The following is a 19,002-nucleotide window of genomic DNA, read 5'->3' as shown; positions in this document are numbered from 1 at the left end:
ATATAAAAACCTTTTTATATATTACTTATCCTTTAATTACTTAATTTATTTTCTGTATTAACAGGATTTAGGTCTTAAACCCGGTATCATTCATATCGCAATGACAGCTCCAAAAATTAACTTGATCAGACATAGTGGATTTGCTGTGCACTTACCTGTATCATAGTACTTCATGTTGATCATAAATACACAGCTAAAAGGAGTACCAATGTTCAGTGTAGCAAAGACCAGGAATTAATTCAATTTACTGCTTCTCAATATAGAAGTAATAATACATATTCTCCGTGAGTCTGTATGTTTATGAAGAGTTAAATTTATTTGCCTCCCCCATTAGACATACGGTTATCATTAGACAGCCATTTAAAATCACTATTCAGAAGCTGTTCGTAAAAGACAGGTGGCACTGGGAAGAAAATCCATGTATGAGCTGTAAAAAGTCCTTTTTACACACTAGGTAAATAAGCATAAATAGAAATGTGGGCCTGAATCCTAATTTGTTCCCTATTAGGATCATTTCAATAACTTTCTGCTAGGTGTGTGAGTATTTAATACTTTCCTTGGAGTACAACATGTCTATGCAAGAGGGAATCGATTATTAATTATTCCAACAAAAATCAAATTGAAATCTAGAGTCAGAGTGAGATTTCTGCATACAATGGCATAGGCTGAGAAATATTTATTTTTAGAGGTCTTAAAAAGGAGCAAAAATTTAGGGTAAGCTTTCTGCAGGTGAGTGTGTTACCTGGTAAGAGATCTGGTGCTGTAAGTTTCCACTGAAGATCTAAACATGTTTGAAAATAGTGCTCTATGGGTAAGACCATGGCAGTCTGCACACGTCCTTCCAACTTGTGGCTTTCTGCCAACTTGCTAACAACATTATAGGACAGGAAGAGGCCTGACTCACTCTAGCAATAAGCAGTGGCTGTAGCAGCTCAGCAGTATTAATTTAGAAATGGCTAGCCATTGCTGGTGGCCGGGTGCTGACCTAATTGAAAGCACATGGTCAGGATCCTGCATCATTTGCATATAACAGAAGATGAACTGTTTCAGATCTGTGCCAGACTTGTAACCCGTTTGTGTTTCAAAGGATTTACTGGCAGAGAGAGTGCAGTGTAAACCTGTATGATACAGGAAAGCTACATAAAGTGGTTGATGATGCTGGTATATGAAAGAGTAGAAGGGATTTTGAAGGAAGGCAGAAGGGAAGGTTCATTGTGTAAAAAGCTGTTCCACAGATAGTTGTCTTGGGTGGATACCACATTTAGGGCATCTGGATGCAAAAACAAAAACGTCCTGATGGTGAGATGATTATTTATTAGATAAGAAATTTTGTAACATTGTGCTGACCAGATGCATCCGATGTCTTAGGTCACACAACAGAAGCAAGCCTGCAATGCTGCATAGCACATTGGTACGTGAAACAGCCCTAGCTGTATGTCAGCAGTCAGCAGACAGGGAGTTTTTGAGTCTTGTATCCAGAGAACGAGATGAGACAGGATGGTTAGCAGGAGATGGCCTTGGTACACAATTATCTGGGCAATGCTGCAGACCTTGCTTATGTCGACCACATTCCCCTGCAGGGTGGCGACTGTAGAGTGGTGAAGACTGACTTCCCTGTATGACTTGTCCCTCTGTTCATGATAACTTTTCCTGAGATACTTCAAGATCCCCTAAACCTGTCTATATCCTGAAACCCAGCTTTAGGGCATTCAAAGGCTGGATCCAACTTCTTTGGTACAAACCATGTCCAATGACAAGCAACTTCATGCACTCTTCTCATGTGACACATTGCTGTTCTTGTTCATTAGGTGGTAATTGAAAAGAAATTACATTTTCTCTTAGATGGCTTCTTAGTTCTTGATGTGTAACCTTCAAGTGACCTTAACAAAACTAAGAGCATGTTGTGGAGGTGTGGATCCTGCCTTTATACATAGATAAGGTTATATTCATGTTGTCTTTACTTTCCGTCTGCTAGAGCCAAACACTAGTAGAAACAGCCAATTTGTTTATAAAATAATATACCACTGTGTAATTAAGGGTGACAGAATGTAGTCCATACTGCTTAAGACAATTTAAAGTCCTGAAAACAGACCCCTGTACTGGTTTTAGTGGAAGAAGCAAGCTCAAATGTTCATCTGGATATTTTCACGCCAGGTGGCCTTCCTAAGAGTGAAAAGTCCTATTTACAAGGTCTGTTCTTCGAGTAACATCTTTTAAACATAAGCAGCTTAAATACAGGAAATAACCACAAGACATAGACTTTTAGATAAAGGACTTGCAGACATCTCTGTCTTTTTATATGACAGGATTTTTGAAATGTAATTTTCCCCAAAAGATTATACCACTTAATTTGTTCAATGTCCCTTGGTTGCACATGAGGATTTCTACAGCTACACTGAAACAGCATGCTTTCTGCTGGAGTGATTTGCTAGCATCTGGTGAGCTTTTGTCATTTACCTGGGTTTAGGTTTTAATCAGAAACAAACTTATTTTATCATGTTTCCATAATTCGACCCAACATATAGATAGGATTTTCCTCTGATGTGTATACACATGCAAAATACATTTTCTTCCACTATGTGAGAAATATAATCACTCAAAAGAAAGTGGACATTAGCTAAAGAAGAGAATTTACAGTTACCAATAGACAATGTTAAGCAAATTTATCTTCTCAAGACTCAGTGCAATTTTCTCTTTTAGTTTTCCTTCATTTTGCCCCTTATACTTCCTTAATGTATTTCATCATTTTGCCATTTCTGCAGGACATTGACTGGAAGGCACACAATTTTACTGTGTGACAGCAATGATACTGAAAATATAGGGAAGTATAATTATTGTGTAAGCAATATATGAATATTGGGTTAAACATGCATTGTTGTTAGCCGAATGACTGAGATTGCATACAAACCAGAAAACAGGTATTTTTGATCTTCCTGGTATGTTCATATACATACATATTCACAGGTGCATGTCTCTGCATGTGTACATTGTAATGTCTTTAGTGCATACTTCCGTTCTGCAGTTCAGGCATGGTTTTCTGAGAACCTTTTACCCGTGGTTTTAATTCTGACACCCAAGTGTAAAATGTTTTAATGTTTCAACTGAAATCTGGTTTACCTGCTTTATGAAAAGAATGAGCTAAATAACCTGTGCACAGAAATGGTGTTTGAAAAAGCAAGCTTAGTTTTCTTTGGAAGTATTTAATAACCTACCTAAATTCAAACTAGACTAACAGGAGCATTTTTGTACTCTAATTTTATCTGCAAATTATTGAAGGTTGACCTTGAACCTGAAAATGAAAATAAAGACAATTTTTAAAGTGTCTGTTTATTACTCCTCGCATTTTACATTCCTGTGTTTGTTGTTGATTTACCTTCAAGAGCTAAGACCCTGAGGTAGCCTGCGAATAAAAAAGGCATTTGATACACAGTATTACTCTTGTGCTACTCAGGGCTCATCCAAATATAATGACTGTGGGGACAAGGGATGACATGCTCCTATCAGGCATAACATGCCCATATAATGAAAGCCCCGCTTCTTGGGTGGGGATGATACCTATTTGTCCTTCTTCTTTTCTCATCATTTTTTACCAGTTGCGCCCAGAAGATTCATTACTGAGATTACTGTATATGAACAGAGGCTGAGAGACACAGAGTGCTCTCTGAGACAAGACATGGGAACTGAGTACGACCAACAGAAAAAAAATAAAAAGAAAGAAAAAGGGGGTGCAGCAAGGGCTACAAAGCAGACAAATGTGAGAGGAGGATTAAAAAGTACCGTAAGAGAGACAGCACAAAGAGAATCCTGCCTGAGGGCCTCACTGCTACACACAGAGGTGCAAACAGCTCTTTCACATGTACTCCAGTGATATATCAATATAGATAAGACTTAAGGCTGTGATCGGGGCCCCACTGAAGGCAAGATATGTGTGGTGTTAAGTTTTCTGTGACACTGAAAAAAAAAGTAGGTGAAATCATGACAAATTCTAGTCAGTAACTGTGCAGAGATTAAAAAAGCAAAAAGATCCAGTACATGGAAAGAAAGGCAGCCAAGTACAATGCCATAGAAAATGGCAAATGCTAGCAGCAAAGCTGCTAACTGCCTATTGAGAAGATCCACGGTCTCCAGGATTCCAGCAGCAATGGACTAGCAGCCAGTGGGCTGGTTCACATCCAGCAGGAGAATCAGCGAAGGTGGGGAGTAAAGGGGCCATGGTTTATTCTTCCTTTTTATTTGGTACAGGTGTTGTAAATGCATGAGGCAACTAAAATACACAGCTAATAAAATACCCTTGCTCCTGCCTCAACTGAGAAGCACAGGGTGGAGAAAGTAGCTGCTGTGTTATTGAACCTGTGCCATAGAAAAAAAAAAAGTTATTTCTTTGTTCCCCCCCCCCCCCCCCCCCGAATTACACCAAACTTTTCCTTAGAGCCAGAAAGGGTTACTCTTGCTGAAATATCATCCCTATCCTAATTGCCTATGCCTCCGGTGTTGTCTGACAAGTAGCTTGTTCTCTTTGATTCCTGGCCAAGATGCTGACACGGCAACTGGCTTGTTTCCTGTGGAAAAGGAAGAACAGTATCTAAGGAACGACTTTCAGATGTGCCAGAAAGAAAAAGGATTTGGGAACATGAAGAAGCCAAGGAAGCCACAGTCCAGCACTCAGGCATGTAAGACCTCATGAGGACCTTGTGAACAGGATGCTTCAAATTCAGAGGTCAGACTGCCTTGCAAGCAGAGCCTTTCTTGCTGCAGGCAGTGATGGAGGGGGGAAACCTGTTGCAAGCCAAGCCACCAAAGCAGTTGGGATTTGATGAACTCTGTTCCTCTCTCACCTCTGGGGAATATGTGCAAGGTGGCATTTCTCAAATTAAAGCTTAGGAGATGTTACATGATCCACAACACTGTATACACAGTGCATCCACAGTACGTTTTCATTCCACAGGAAGGCAAATTTGGCCTCATATTTTGAAGAACTCAATACACTGCAGTGTTTCAAAACTAAACCTTCATTGCCCTTAGGCCAAGCATTCCCCATTCAACTACTGCCTTCCTTGTGCCTCCTTTCCACATTTAATCAGTGAAGGATGTGGAATAGGTACCAGGAAAGAATAAGATGTGGTGGTCTAAAATGCAGGGCTACAAGACCTCTTAATCTATCCTGTTTTCATCCTGGGATTTTCAAGTCCTTGAGTCTGATTTTCAGATTTTATTTTTCAGGTAGCCTATGCATATTATCCAGAGTTGAAAGCCTTTATCCTGCTCACGAGTAAACTAGTGGCAAAGTTGGATCATTAATATAGGATAAAAAGTGAGGTGATTCACAGAAAAGACATCTGTTGACTTACGCCACTTTAATAAGATAAACCCCAAATTTATTTGCAACAGCTCCTTGTGTAGAAAAGCTCATTGAACACTAAAACAGGGGAAATACTCTGATCTTAATGGTAGAACAAGGATGCTCATAAGCAAGGATGAAGAAGAGAGAATGTAATAGCTTTTCTTTTCTTTCTGGATGATTTAACATAATTTTAAGACCAAAGTGAGAAAAGTGGAATGCCTCTGTAAATCTGTCCCTGATAGACTGTTTGAAACAAGCAGTTTTGGATTGCTGTGGGTGCCACTTAGGAAAGAAACAGGGTTGAGGGAGAAAGAAAGAGTGGTGTCACAGATCAGGACTGAGCTGTGATGCCAGCTGTATTAATTAGCCTTGCTTGCACACTCTTGCATTATAATCAGTATTATTCAGCTTTAATTTAATTTCCATTAACCTTTGCAAAACACCCACATGTTTGGATACAGGAAAATATGTCTGGGGCATTACTGCATAGAAAGAACAATTTGCTCACAGTCAAAAGCAACTTAAGAAAAGGAACTTTAGCTAATCAGCAGCCTATAATTTATCAGCTATGAGGAGCTGTCAAATGCAAAACACATGAAAATATGTATGGTCATTTGTATCTGCTCTTACCAGGGAGTAAAACTATTGGGCTTGATCATGTAGGGCAGATAGAACTATCCAGAGCACACTTAGTAAGCGGCTGCTTGACTCAAGGGATGAAGGGCTGATTTAACCTAAAATGTTCAGGTGCTGAGTCTTGCCCATACCCCTAAACCAGCCCTTTTACACTGCTGTGCATCTACCTTGCCTTCAAATTAGTTCCGCCTCCAGAACCTTTTTTTCCACTTCATTCAGAGTATTAATCTGACATAATTTTTTCAGCATATTATTAGACACGTTGTAGAGAGCTTAATTTTACTGATTCAGACAAGGACTTGGGGAAGCTAAAGCTCATGATCAAAACTGCCAAGCACAGAAGCAAACTTAGTTTTCACTGATTCACTGTCCAGCCACTACCCCACGCAAGCAGTATCATTACTTCTGGGAACTGCTGGGACATAGGGAGTTCAATATTAATGGACAGGTATAGTGTTCTACAGAAATAATATTCATTATTCACCTACAGTACCGCATTCAGCTCGGGTCCACAAGCAAGAGGGATGTGGACCTGTTGGAGCTAGTCCAGAGGCCACCAAGATAATCAGAGGGCTGGAGCACCTTTCCTATGGAGACAGGCTGAGAGAGCTGGGCTTGTTCAGTCTGGAGAAGGCTCAGGGGAGACCTTATAACAGCCTCCCAGTACCTAAAGGGGCCCTAAAAGAAAGCTGGAGAGGAACTTTTTACATGGGCTCATAGTGATAGGACAAGGGGAAATGGTTTTAAATAGGATAGAATTAGAATGAATATTAGGAAAAAGTTCTTTACTATGAGGGTGGTGAGACACTGGAACAGGTTGCCCAGAGAAGCTGTGGCTGCCCCATCCATGGCAGTTCAAGGTCAGGTTGGATTAGGCTTTAAGCTACCTGGTCTAGTGGAAGATGTCCCTGCCCATGGCAGGGGGGGGTGGAACTGGATGATCTTTAAGATCCCTTCCAACCCAAACCATTCTGTGATTATTTATGTTTCTGATTCAAAACCATCTTTAAGATGAACTAACATGTTTAAAATCACTTCTGAGGCAATTATTTTACACCCACTTCTGGAATGCAGTACTTCACTGCTTTAGCTGGGATTTCACACCTAACAAATGAGCATTTTTTGTCCCTTGTCTGTGCTTGACATCATGGCAATCTTTTGACAGTTTAGAAGAATAACTAATAAATACAACAGAGTAACTTACAGAATATATACTAGGCTACATTTTCCAGCAGGAAATTGCTGTCATCACTGCTTACCTGTCTGCATGCTGTGTTTTCTTGCAATGCATTAATTACTTGTACCCACGGTAAGAAAGCAGTTTCTTAAGCCTGGGCTATATAGGTATTTTTCAATTTCCTCTAATAAGATCTCACTGGTATTTCATGTTACAAATGCATTTTAATCACAGGGCAAATCTATGCTGCCAAATCACTTAGCTCTAATTCTTGGTCCTGGATGCTGGTCCCAGACCATCTGCGCCGCACAAATGTGCATGTTCACTCCTGGTGAACAGGGAAACAACAAAACCCGTTCCCTCTGTGATAAAGCCATGCTGGCCCAGGAGCTGCTCCTTGCAGGCAGCATGGGTTAAGTTGTGTCTCCCCGTCTGCCCTACAGAGACCTCTACCACCCCACAGGCCTCCCAGCCTGGCACACCCATGGGCACCCTTGCATTATGCCCAAGGAAACATCTCACACAGCATCAGAATAATGTTATGAACACCTTCTGAGATCTACGCTTTCATTACTTTGAGAAAGGCATTTTCACACATTGTGAAAGCCAGTTCCTGTCAGCTCCTCCTTTCCACCTTCCTGGGGAACACCATCTGGGCAGCCCAACAGCAGTCCAAGCTCTTAGCATTTATGTCCTTCTTCTCCAAGGAGAACACACACACACACACACACACACACACACACCCCATCCCTTGTTTCTTCCCTAGCTCAGCCCTCCTGGGATCTTACATTTGTTCACACACATTTCACTGCGATACACCACTCTTTCCACTTTCTTTCATCACACATATCTGTCCACCTATATACCCAGGTGCTCCTAGATACACAGTCATAGTGCCCAAGTTTCAAGAACTACCCCACTGCATCAGAAATTCCAGTCTGGGTAAAATCAGTTGCTATCTCGTGTCTTTACCGCAGGCCTGGGGCTACAAGGGGCTGTTCACAAAATGCCACAAGGCTCTCTGAAGGGCTCTCTGTGTTGGTGGGTGTACAGAACTGTAACTGCCAGTCCTCCAGGACAGTCAGTACAGTTTACAGAGGCTAAAAAATACACAACCAAGAATGTATTATTCTAATTAATTAGCTTAATAAAAATTTTAATGGTCCAATAAAGTAATCACTGTCAGCCAGTTACACAGTGATATACCAATAGTCCAAATTGTCCAGTTATTATAGCCCATTCCCAGGAAAGATGGTGCTCTCAGCACCTACCCTGCTGTCCGGGGCTGTCCTTATTCTGCCTGGTCCCTTGCACCCTAGGTCAATGGCACTAGTCTTCTCCAAGAAGAAACAGGGGAGCCTGGGAGGAATTTGATGTTAATGGTCATAGTTTTCCACCTCATCTTCTCCAGGAGGAGTACGACTGATGCTGGAGGGCTTCTTCCTCCTCACTGTGGGTCTGTCTGGAGTAATTTTTATATGTTTCCCAACACAGTCTGCTTACTTGCTCTTTCCTCATTGATTTGCAATTCAATGTTAGTCTGAATTTACTTTATACAGCATATTTTACTTATGTTGGAGGCTCATTGTTTGCTCTCTTTGTTATCCCTAAAACAGGTTTAACCCAGCTTAAGAGGTCGCTCTCCTCTGGTGGCCAGGGATGGTCAGTCAGACTAGGGCTGGTCAGTCACCTTGTCTCAAGTGGGAGGTTTCTCATTCAGAACCAATCAGTGGTAACTTCTCAAACGCATTTGAATAGTCGTGGTTATCCACTCAGTTTAACGGAGAAGTCTTTCCTACTGTCTCGAGCACACTGTATCCTGGAAATCCACTTTACAGGTATTAATAACTGAGGGTTTTTATTTTGTATGCTTTTGAGGTAGCTGGAAGGCCATTCTTTAAAAGGGAGCTCTTCTGGTTCTTATTCACCCCATTTATTGTCACCTTGCAGACTTCTCCAGCGGTAAATTAATTATCTTTTCTTATTAGCTCAGGATATCCTGATTCATGTCTTCTCACTTCCTTGAAATGTTTCTCTTCAGATTCAAATGGCATTTATCCCACATACTTGAACAGTCAGTGGTTCTAAATTCTGAGATATATTTCTGTCCTGTCAAACACCTGTTGAAGATCTGCTTGAGTAAACCCAGGTGACCACTTTTTGTAGTACAATGAATAAATACATCTTGACACTACTCTCAGATTGCCTGTTGGACTCTTAGAAAAAAGTAATAGCACCTTCCACTTCTGCTAGGTATTCAGGGTGTCTTTGAGGCCAAAGGAATGATGATTTCCTTCTTCACATGACAGACAAGCTTTGCTTAGCCACACCAGTGCAATTTAGTATAAATTGTTTCTACTCTATGATTTTCTTCCATATATTTAAAATAGCAGTTTAAAACTCAGTGAGGATAGGTTTAAGTGACATCTTTCTTCCTCCACTGACTGATATCTTCAGCTGCAACTACCAAAGGTAAGTTTTGATTCAAGTGACGCTGATCTACACTTCTACTAAGACCACTGCATACCATGCTGTCTACTTTATTAGAATAAAGGCTTTAAAATTAGTGTTTATTGCACATTCTCATGAATTGCTATATATTGCCAATGAGGTATAAGGTGACTTAACTGCGGACGAAAATCAGTGGTTTTGTATTTTTTCCAAGGTTTTTGTTTATATAATTTTGTACAATATAAAAATAATTTACTTTTGTGTGTGTTCACAGTGAAAACAGCCTCTTTCTTTATTAATTCAACATGTATCATGTTGCTCCTGTTTTTCCACAACAGCTCATAATCCAGAAGAAACCATGTTGCTTTACCATGAGTTAATATGAAAGTAGAAATCTCCAGTAACACAGGTTTGATTTTCCTCCCTTTTATTGCTTTCGAATTCAGAAACAAGTTAAAACCAGCACTTGAGCTGACACAGCTAGAGATCCTGAATATAAAGCAGCTTTCGAGTCTTCCAAATTGGTCGAAATTGAGAATTCTTTCCTGGCATTTGACAGTTCATGTAGAGCTCAAACAAAACTTAGCTGAATTATTCTCTTTACTCCCAGGAGTTTAGAAACCTTGTATTTGCTAGTGGCTGAAGAAAAGACACAATGCAATTGGCAGAGATACAGAAACACGTACCTTGCCAAATCAGGCACAGAGAGGAGAATGGAAGGAGGTAAACATCTGAGTTATGGAATTATGAAAATGTCAGTCTATTTGATTAAATCTTTGCACCTACTTATATCAGTGAATCAATGAAAACATTAAAATTTTTGATATTATAACAGAATTTCTTCTTTGTCTTTTAATAAAAATGTATCTGGTTTTAGTATAAATTATTCCCCAACACTTGCTTAAACACCTTCATCTGAGTTTTGCAAAGGAAGTTGAACTAATTTGGTTCAAAATAGGAGGCATGTGTTAGTATAATGCAAGTACAAAAAGGAGAATAGAAACAAACAACTGTTGTTGTCTGTTATTGATTTGAATTTATTTTCAGTCCTCCTTTGCACAGGAGCAAATAACTGCTCTTTCTGGTGAAGAATGAAGTTCCTACATACTTCTTTTCAGTTCTTACTCTATGCTAGCTGTTATGGCATTTGATGGACAAAGAAGAGACAGTACAGTTGGATTTATGAATTCAAGGGCCAGACTAAAATCCCAGCTACATTACTCCAATTGCATTTCCAGTAGAAATTGAGTTGGGTGAGTTAAACCGATTTTGGTCCTACCAATCCATTTTGTTTTACTGACATTTTGAAAAGGTCCCGGGAGCTGTGTTAGAGTACTTCTGGTATGGAATTTCCTTTCTCTTTCTGACCTCTGTAAACATGCTGCCATCCCCAGATGTCCCTGCTCCCCTTTTTAAAGGCATGGACTGCTCAGTTGGCCTAGTCCCTGAAGTGCTATCGGTATCTCTAGGTCTGTATAGGCTACCAGCCGTGATCAGGCTCTCCTCCTAGATGCTCAGTAGACCTATGGCCTCACCATGCTGGGATTGTTTTGCTTATCTCACTTTCACTATGAAAGCTATTGGTCCTACAGTACGGTACCACTGCAGAGTTGGACCAGACACAGAACCTCTCCCCAAACTTATCCCTAATGAAACCATTAAAAACAGTGCTCCCAGAGAATGTGAACTTCTAGTATATCATGATCCCAACTGAATCTCTCAGATGGGCCTTAAGCTGCCTGAAAGCTTGAGTAAAGGATCATCAGTGTATAGGGTAACCACAGGTGGCCTGTGATGACTCATGATCATTATTTGTGCCCAGATGACCCAGCACAGGTGTATAAAAGCAATTTAATAGCAGCACAGGACTAAAATTAAGGCCCTGAGGCAGACTTGCAAGACAGTTAAAACCAATAATGAACACTTAGCCATTGCTGTGGGACAGGGACATTGCACCAATCTACAAGAGTGTCTCCGTAGAAGGAGTCATGGGCCTCCCTATCCCTCAAGGGCACTTTGGGTCCTCTGAGGACAAAGAAAACCACAATCATTAGACTGCTCTTGGCAAAGAAGGCCAAAGAAGTTTCCCACGAACATCAAGTGTCTCTCTGTCTCACAGAAGCTCTCTGGGATCTAGTAGCTGATGGTGTGAGTGCTTTCCACTTTCCCTTTGTAAGAGGGGATGCTTTATGGATAATTCTCAGCCATATTCGCAGGTTGGAAACCAAGGCCACAGACCATGAATGAGTGCTCAGAGAAAGGTGGGCTACCATTCCTATGTCATGGATACACATAAATCCCACCTTGCATCTCAGGGTTCGCTTTTTCTATTGCTTATATGCTACATTTTTTCTTTGCTTTGCCATTCTGGATGCTTCATAAGATCTTTAGCAATTGCCCAGACCTAAGCTTTGTAAGTTCCATCTCCACCCAACAAGTAAACTCTTGCCCAGCCTCCTGTCTGCCCTGCTCAGAGAAGCAAAGAGCCTCCTGGCCTTTCTCCTGTTCTTCTCATCCCACTGCCTTGGAGAAGCTCGTTTCTCTGTCCCTTCCTCCTTGCTTCCTGGCCTTCCTTCTCTATTGAAGTTTTACTTTTTGGCTTTTGGCATCTTCTTTACCCTTCAAGTTGAACACATCCAGTTACATGGCAGAAAGTCCAAGAAAGAAAATGGAGGCACAAGTATGGAACCAGTACACTTTGTTACAAAAATAATATAAAAAACCATAACAGAGTAGGGGTTAACCCCTTCTCTGACTCCCCTTCCCCCAAATCATCTGTCAATCATAGCTGATGATAGCTGTGAAGTACCAAAACTCTGCTGAACCAGGTGGAAAGAAAATTTGAATGTTAACAAGATGTAGTCAAGAAAATGTATTTTTGTGCTTGAAATCAATTCCTTGCTAATGAAGCATTTGTTCTGGTTTGGTTTGGTTTGTTCTGTTTATGACCTACTCAGATTACTACTGACAGATCCCAAAGCCTTTCCTTTCTCATCCATTATTGGCTTTGTCTATTTTTTTTGTTGTTGTTTAACAATATTTCATTTTTCCTGTCACAATCTCTACTTGAGATGCTGTCACACACGGTTGGCTGCATAAACTTTCTGACTACAAATTCGTGGACAGAAAGGCTTCATTTCCAGTCATTGACCAGTAATATAATGGTTAACCCTAAACAGCAAGGATGAAAAGACACTGAAGGAGACAGAGAAAATGAGGTTTATATAATTTGTAAGTCTTAACAGTGGTCAGCACTATCTCACTGGATATGGTGTAACTGGTTCCATAAGCATATTTTGCAAATCCTGGTTTAAACCAGTAATGCTGACACAAGTCCTGGAGAGCAGTAGATTTTATTAACCTGAGGAATGAGTTACTATGTGGTTGCAGTTGCGTAAGATCTAAAGTGTGATTCATTTTTGTATTCCGCATTGATCTCATGTGGAACTGTACGTCTCAGCTGAAAACATATTTATGTTTTCATCATATTTTATATGATGCTTCCATTTTGTAATAGCTTGTGAGTACCTGTGAAGAAGCTCAGGAAAAGCAGATTCATTAATTGTTCCTGAGTATTAAAACCACAGTTGAAATAATCTTACTGTTATCATAAACACTAACCCAAAATACTGACAGAAAGCAACTTGCTGTTCTATTTGTAAAGATGATGCATACATCCATCATGGTACTTTCTATTTAATTTTTGCACATTAACAATAACTTTACTCCATAGAGTTTCAAAGAAATGCTATTAAAGATAAATCTGGAATTGTGAAGCAATTAACAGCAAAAATTTGTACTTTCTGTCTGAACGTCTTCCTTCACACTTCAGCAAATAGTGAATCTGCCACTCCAGAAATCCTATTAGGAGAAGTTGCGAGGATGGGCTCACAGACAGATCTGTGTTTTTATATAAGGTACACTGTTACGTAGTTCCCCAGAATCTGGGAAGTCCTTGCAGCACAGGATTGTTATGATGGGAAGACAGTATGCATTAGGTGGCTATGGGATGGGTGTAATTACCAATAGTGCCACTGATGCTCATTAGTCTGCCTCTAACATGTTCATTAGTACCTCTGGAACCACCTTGTAGCAGTTACTGCCTGAGCTTCCAAACTGTTGTTCTCTTATATCCCTGGAATCCTCATGTTTCAACAAATATCTCAAACTACCAATTTAATAAGCAGCATTCAATATGTGTGAGAAGTCAATCCCATTTTTTTAATTGCACAGTGTACTGATATGGACGGTACAGCTCAAGTTAATGCATCAGTGTTTTGGAGGGAGCAAAGAACAAAACAACATACCTCATTAAGTCAGGACTTTTTGTTTTGCTATCAGCATCACCTACATCTTGGCTGTCTGCTCTAACAGAGTACTTGGTTTATGTCAGTCTTTTCCATCAGAAACATCTTATGCCCTGTATCACGGATTGCCTTTCCCCCAGCATTAGTGGCACTGCCTAGAGTAAGCACCGCCCCAGCCGCAGAACCAGTGAGATAAGAGGGGCTCCAGTGGAAAAACCACTCACCATCACTGCTACTGTTACTGTCACCCAAGAATAGGGGCTGCAGATTTATCAGGAGTGAAGGTGGCTGCTAAAAGTCCACAAGGAATGAAATATCCTTGACCATTCTTAGGAAAGTTTACCCTTTACAAGCGTACTTCCTGCTTAGTTTACATTATGCTTAATATCCAAGGCTAGGTGAGGTAACCTGTTGGGAAAGGAATACTATTAGCATAATCACTGTTTTATTAGAGCAATGCTATGAAGGCACAGTGTTGTCATTTACAGAGAAATGAAAGATGAGATCCTTCTAGCATAAAGGAAATCAACATCTTCTTATGTGTGGATACCACAACCCGCATAGCTAGATGTCTAAACAGGTCAGACTTTGTTCAGGGAAGAGAATGACATGGGCTCCAAGGATCCAGTAATACAGTTAGCACATGGCAATGCATCAACCTTCTGGCTTTCTCAGTGTGCTTCCTTCTCTTGTTCTCATTGCTGTTTTGGGTTGGGGGGGAGGTTGGGGGGGGGGGGTGGGGCTGTTATAGTTTAAAGGCTTTATGAAAAAGAAAAAAATGGATTATAAAGAAAGGTTTAAACTGACATAGCTGCATGAGATTGGAGAAGTGTTCGGAAAGCATTAACTTCTCAAAGACTCGATCTTCTAAATAACTAGGAAATTACTCTGTGTGTTCTTACCAAGGCTTTCTCATGAGTTTATGTGTACAATTAAATGGTGGAGTTTTGACTTAAGAAACACATTCTGTTTACAAACTTAAATGTTTTCCCTGACTGTAAACTAATACCTGTAAACTGGTTTTCCCTGTAAACTAATAAGTATAAATTATATCAGTAATGCTGTTTTGTCTAGTTTGGGTGTTTGGTTTTTTTCATTTCAAAAATGCAGTTGAGAATAAAACAAGAATTACACTTTGAAGTCTCACAACAGGATTTACTGGTGCCATCTACTGGCTATTTAGTCTTTTTAAATGTCACCAAATTATGAATAATGTGTTTTACATGCAGAATAATAAGAATACTATGAACCTTATAACCGAATCATCCAACATCAAACTATGTAATTGGCAAATCTATAATACTTAAATTACATTAAGTCAAACTTTGGTACAACAGTGTAATTCAGTTATGAAGCTTTTAGATATGCCAACAGGAGAAATCTCGAGCCAGCATACAACTGCTCATGTGCAGACTCCAAGCACTAAAGCCAAACATATGCTTCCTCCTAACAGCTGCCAACCATTTGAGATCCCTCCTCCCTAGTGCATCAGTGCATGGGGCATGAACATGTTCTTGCAGCAGGTAAACATGGTCATGTTGCTGTTTGCCTTTTCTGGAGGGATGTCCCACAAAAAAAAAAAATTGAAGGAGAAAATGGTGCTTCAGTTCATAGTCCAGGCAAGCTGTCAACATTTCTGCTGAGTATAGGTTTAAGCTAGTTGGATAGAGCATGGGCATGGAGGGGATGCCACAGGATCTGTTCTACCACATCCGTTGCAAGGATGGTAGGAGACAGCAGAGCTTGGCAAGTAGCTGCTGAAACCCCCTCTGCTACATGTGTTGAAAGGCATCTGAAGATGACCTATGATTTAAACAAGGCTTGAAATCACTTAAACTCTTTTAGTAAAAATTGCTAAACTAGAATTGTTTGAAGCAGTTCCAGAGAAAGGTCAGCAAATTAATATTACATTAACTGAAATGTTAACAATATGTTCAGTGCCAGGTGAGAAAAGTACTTCCACATCTGAGTAGTTGCATTCCTAATTAGCAATCTATTTGAGCACATGCTTGAAATACTTAATTGTACTTAAAGGTGCTTTGCTAGATACCAGTGAGAGTGCTCACATTCCTCACTCTGATTCCTTATAGAACCAGAAACAAATATATTTAGATCATGGCTCTGAGAACCAGCCTCTGGAAGAACTTGCTGGGCAACTAGCAAGCAAAGAAAGTATATTAATAACGTGACTGAAGAAAGGGCTCATCCTTCCTTTTCTCTGCCTTTTCCCTTCATCTAACAAAACCACAAGTCTTTTAAAGAAGAAAGGCAATGTTATTTAGTCATGTCTGTTTTTCAGAGGTTTAATTTATGTATGAAAATGCATTCTGATGGAAGGAACTAAGCCATCAATTTATATAATGCCATATTTATATAGTGTGATACTAGCAGCGCTTACAGCTGTGGCTGCTAAACTCCCCACAACGCCTTATTTTCAGGTGCTTGTGACTTTGACAATTTTTTGCAGTTTGGCTGAAATTTCCACACCTTGGATTTTTGTCTGGTTGTTTCAGCAAAATTTCATATGAAGTCTTCATGAAAATCATGTAAGACATACTGGTTTTCCCATATTAAAATTATAACAGAAGCTTGTCTGAGAATTTGTTGACCCTATGTACTGTGAAGCATTGGTTTTTCACTTGGTATAAATAGCTCTACTGCTGTTTTCATGAAAATATCATGGGCTTAGTCAATGAAACTAGAAAGGAAAGAGAGTTCAGTAGAAATCTGCTGGAGTGTAAATCTGCACTCAACACATCCTGTCCCTGCAAGGTTTCAGTGTGCATGATGGTGTTGCCGGAGCTGAGAGCAACCCAACAACTTCATCAAGGGCTAAGCAAGAACTTCCCTAGAACCGCTTCTGCAGATGCAGAGTGGGGAGACTCCCTCTTGCCTGCTCCTGCTGCTCTCACTGCCAGACCCGCAGAGCGTGGGGCCTCTCAGAGCTCACAAAAATAAAAATGCGGTATTTCTGGGAGGGGAAGAGCTACTGAGAGTGAGTAAGGCAGGAGCCAGCTGGAGGACGAAAACTGCAGGGATGACAAAGGACAGTGTAGGCGAGTGTTGTCATGCACTAGAGCACATTAACTTCCACAACCTGCAAACATTTCATTTAACATCTATTGCTTGTCTGTGTAGCAAATTTAATTCCAGCTGTCAAGTTATGCCATTTGCTCAAATGGCAGAGCTTTGTGGATGTATGTTAATCCTCCTCATGATTCACAGAGGTGATAAAATGGTTTCATGCAGGGATCTGGAAAGGGGTTGTGTTTCTATAAGGGAAAACAGGAAATCATATACAAAATATCTGCATGAAGAGACAGCTTCTAGATTCTTGTAGTGCTCTGAATAACCACATGCAGCTTCACACCCTGCAGCATCCATGGTTGGACTCTGAGTAAATGTGCCTGACTGCACAGACTCTCCTGGGGTTCATTAACAGAAAGGCAGCACTGCCTGAACGTTGTCAAGCCATGCCTAAATCTGGTTTGCATGTCTCGGCATCTGGTGTTTCCTGTTCCAGTCCTGGAGTGTGGAGCAAGTAGCATGGGTGATGAGACCTTGGGTGGCTCTGTGAAGAGAAATTCACTCACCTCTGCCTAGTAAGCTCCTGCATTTCTGCAGGGTCTCATCAGCTCAAGCGTGTGTTTGTGACCAGGTCTAAACACTACCGCACATGTGCTTGTCCGCTTGTGTGTGGTCTCAGCCAGCAGCAGACGTGAGTGCAGCAGGAGGTCAGTTCACACATCCTAGAGTGGGGGTCTCTGGAAGACAGCAGTTGCCAGAACCACCAGGGTGCTCCTCTTCTGTTTGAACACTTGGTTCCCTTTTTTCTCACCAAAGCATCCTCTCCTCATCGAATACCTCAAATCACTTCCCTTTCCTTCATTACATTCAATCATTTTACATTGACCTCTAGTATTATCCTCAGAGAGCTAACAGCTAAGGTGAAGAATGGCTGAGGGAACTGGGGTTGTTTAGTGTGGAGAAAAGAACTTACAACTTTCTACAACTACCTGACAGGAGGTTGTAGTGAGGTGGGGGTCAGTCTCTTCTCCAAGTAACCAGTGATAGGACAAGAGGTAAAGGCCTCAAGCTGCACCAGGGGAGGTTTAGATTGGATATGAGGAAAAATTTCTTCACCAAGGGGGTGCTCCGGCATTGGAAGAGGCTGCCCAGGGCAGTGGTGGAATCACCGTCCCTTAAGTGTTCAAAAACCATGTAGGCATGGCCCTCAGTGACATGGTTTAGTGGCGGTCTTGGCAGTTCTGGGGTAAAGGTTGGACTTAATCTTAAAAGTCTTTTCCAACCTAGTTGATTTTGTGATTCTAATAGGCTGCACAGCTAGCTGTGACTTAAGCTCTCGTTCAGAAACAAGCCTTAGCATCTCTCCCGTGGGTGGGAGCGCTGACTTCCCGATTCTTTTATGAAAAGAATGCCTTAGCATTTACACAGTGCATCACAGGGTTAATATTGATCATTTTTATGAAAACCTAAGTGCCAGGTGTCCCTTGGAAGCATCTTTTTGTGCCGTTTGCGACCCTGCGTTCAGCCACGGACCCTTTCCCAGCTGAGGCCCAACCGGCGCCTCGAGACCCAGACCATACCGGTAGTGGTGCCGACCCGGGAGGCCACGGCCGGCAGGGGCCGCGGCCCCGCTTTCTCCTGGGGGCAGGCCCCGCCGTGGGCAGACTCCGCCCACACCGGCACGGAAAGGTGCGGCCGCCCGGCCCCGCCCAGCGCGCAAGTATCGCGCGAGCGCCCCCGCCGCCGGATCCTGTCGATGTCGCTGGGCGGCTGCGGCCTTCGCAGCGGAGGCGGTGGGGAGCGGCCGCTCCGGCGGGGCGCGGGTGAGTGCGCTGGGGAGGGGGCAGCGCCGGCACCCCTCGGCCCGGCCCGGCCCGGAGAGCGGCGGCTCCTCCTCGCCGCCCCGGGGCATCCGCCAGCGGTGAAGCATACCCTGGGAGGCGGGTCCTGGTGAGGGGGCGGCGGGGGCGCGGCCCGGGCGTGGCGGGGATGCGGCGCCGAGGCAGCGCCCGGCGAGCCCCGGCTCCTGGGCCGACTTCTCGGTCGGGTCCCGCCCGGCCCCG

This window comes from Pezoporus flaviventris, unplaced genomic scaffold, assembly GCF_033815535.1.
Source record: "Pezoporus flaviventris isolate CSIRO_AGI_PZ_B2104156 unplaced genomic scaffold, CSIRO_AGI_Pfla_v1 ptg000007l, whole genome shotgun sequence".
NCBI classification, from domain to species: Eukaryota; Metazoa; Chordata; class Aves; order Psittaciformes; family Psittacidae; genus Pezoporus; species Pezoporus flaviventris.
The sequence above is the reverse complement of the archived record's forward strand: the minus strand, read 5'-3'. Positions refer to the sequence as shown.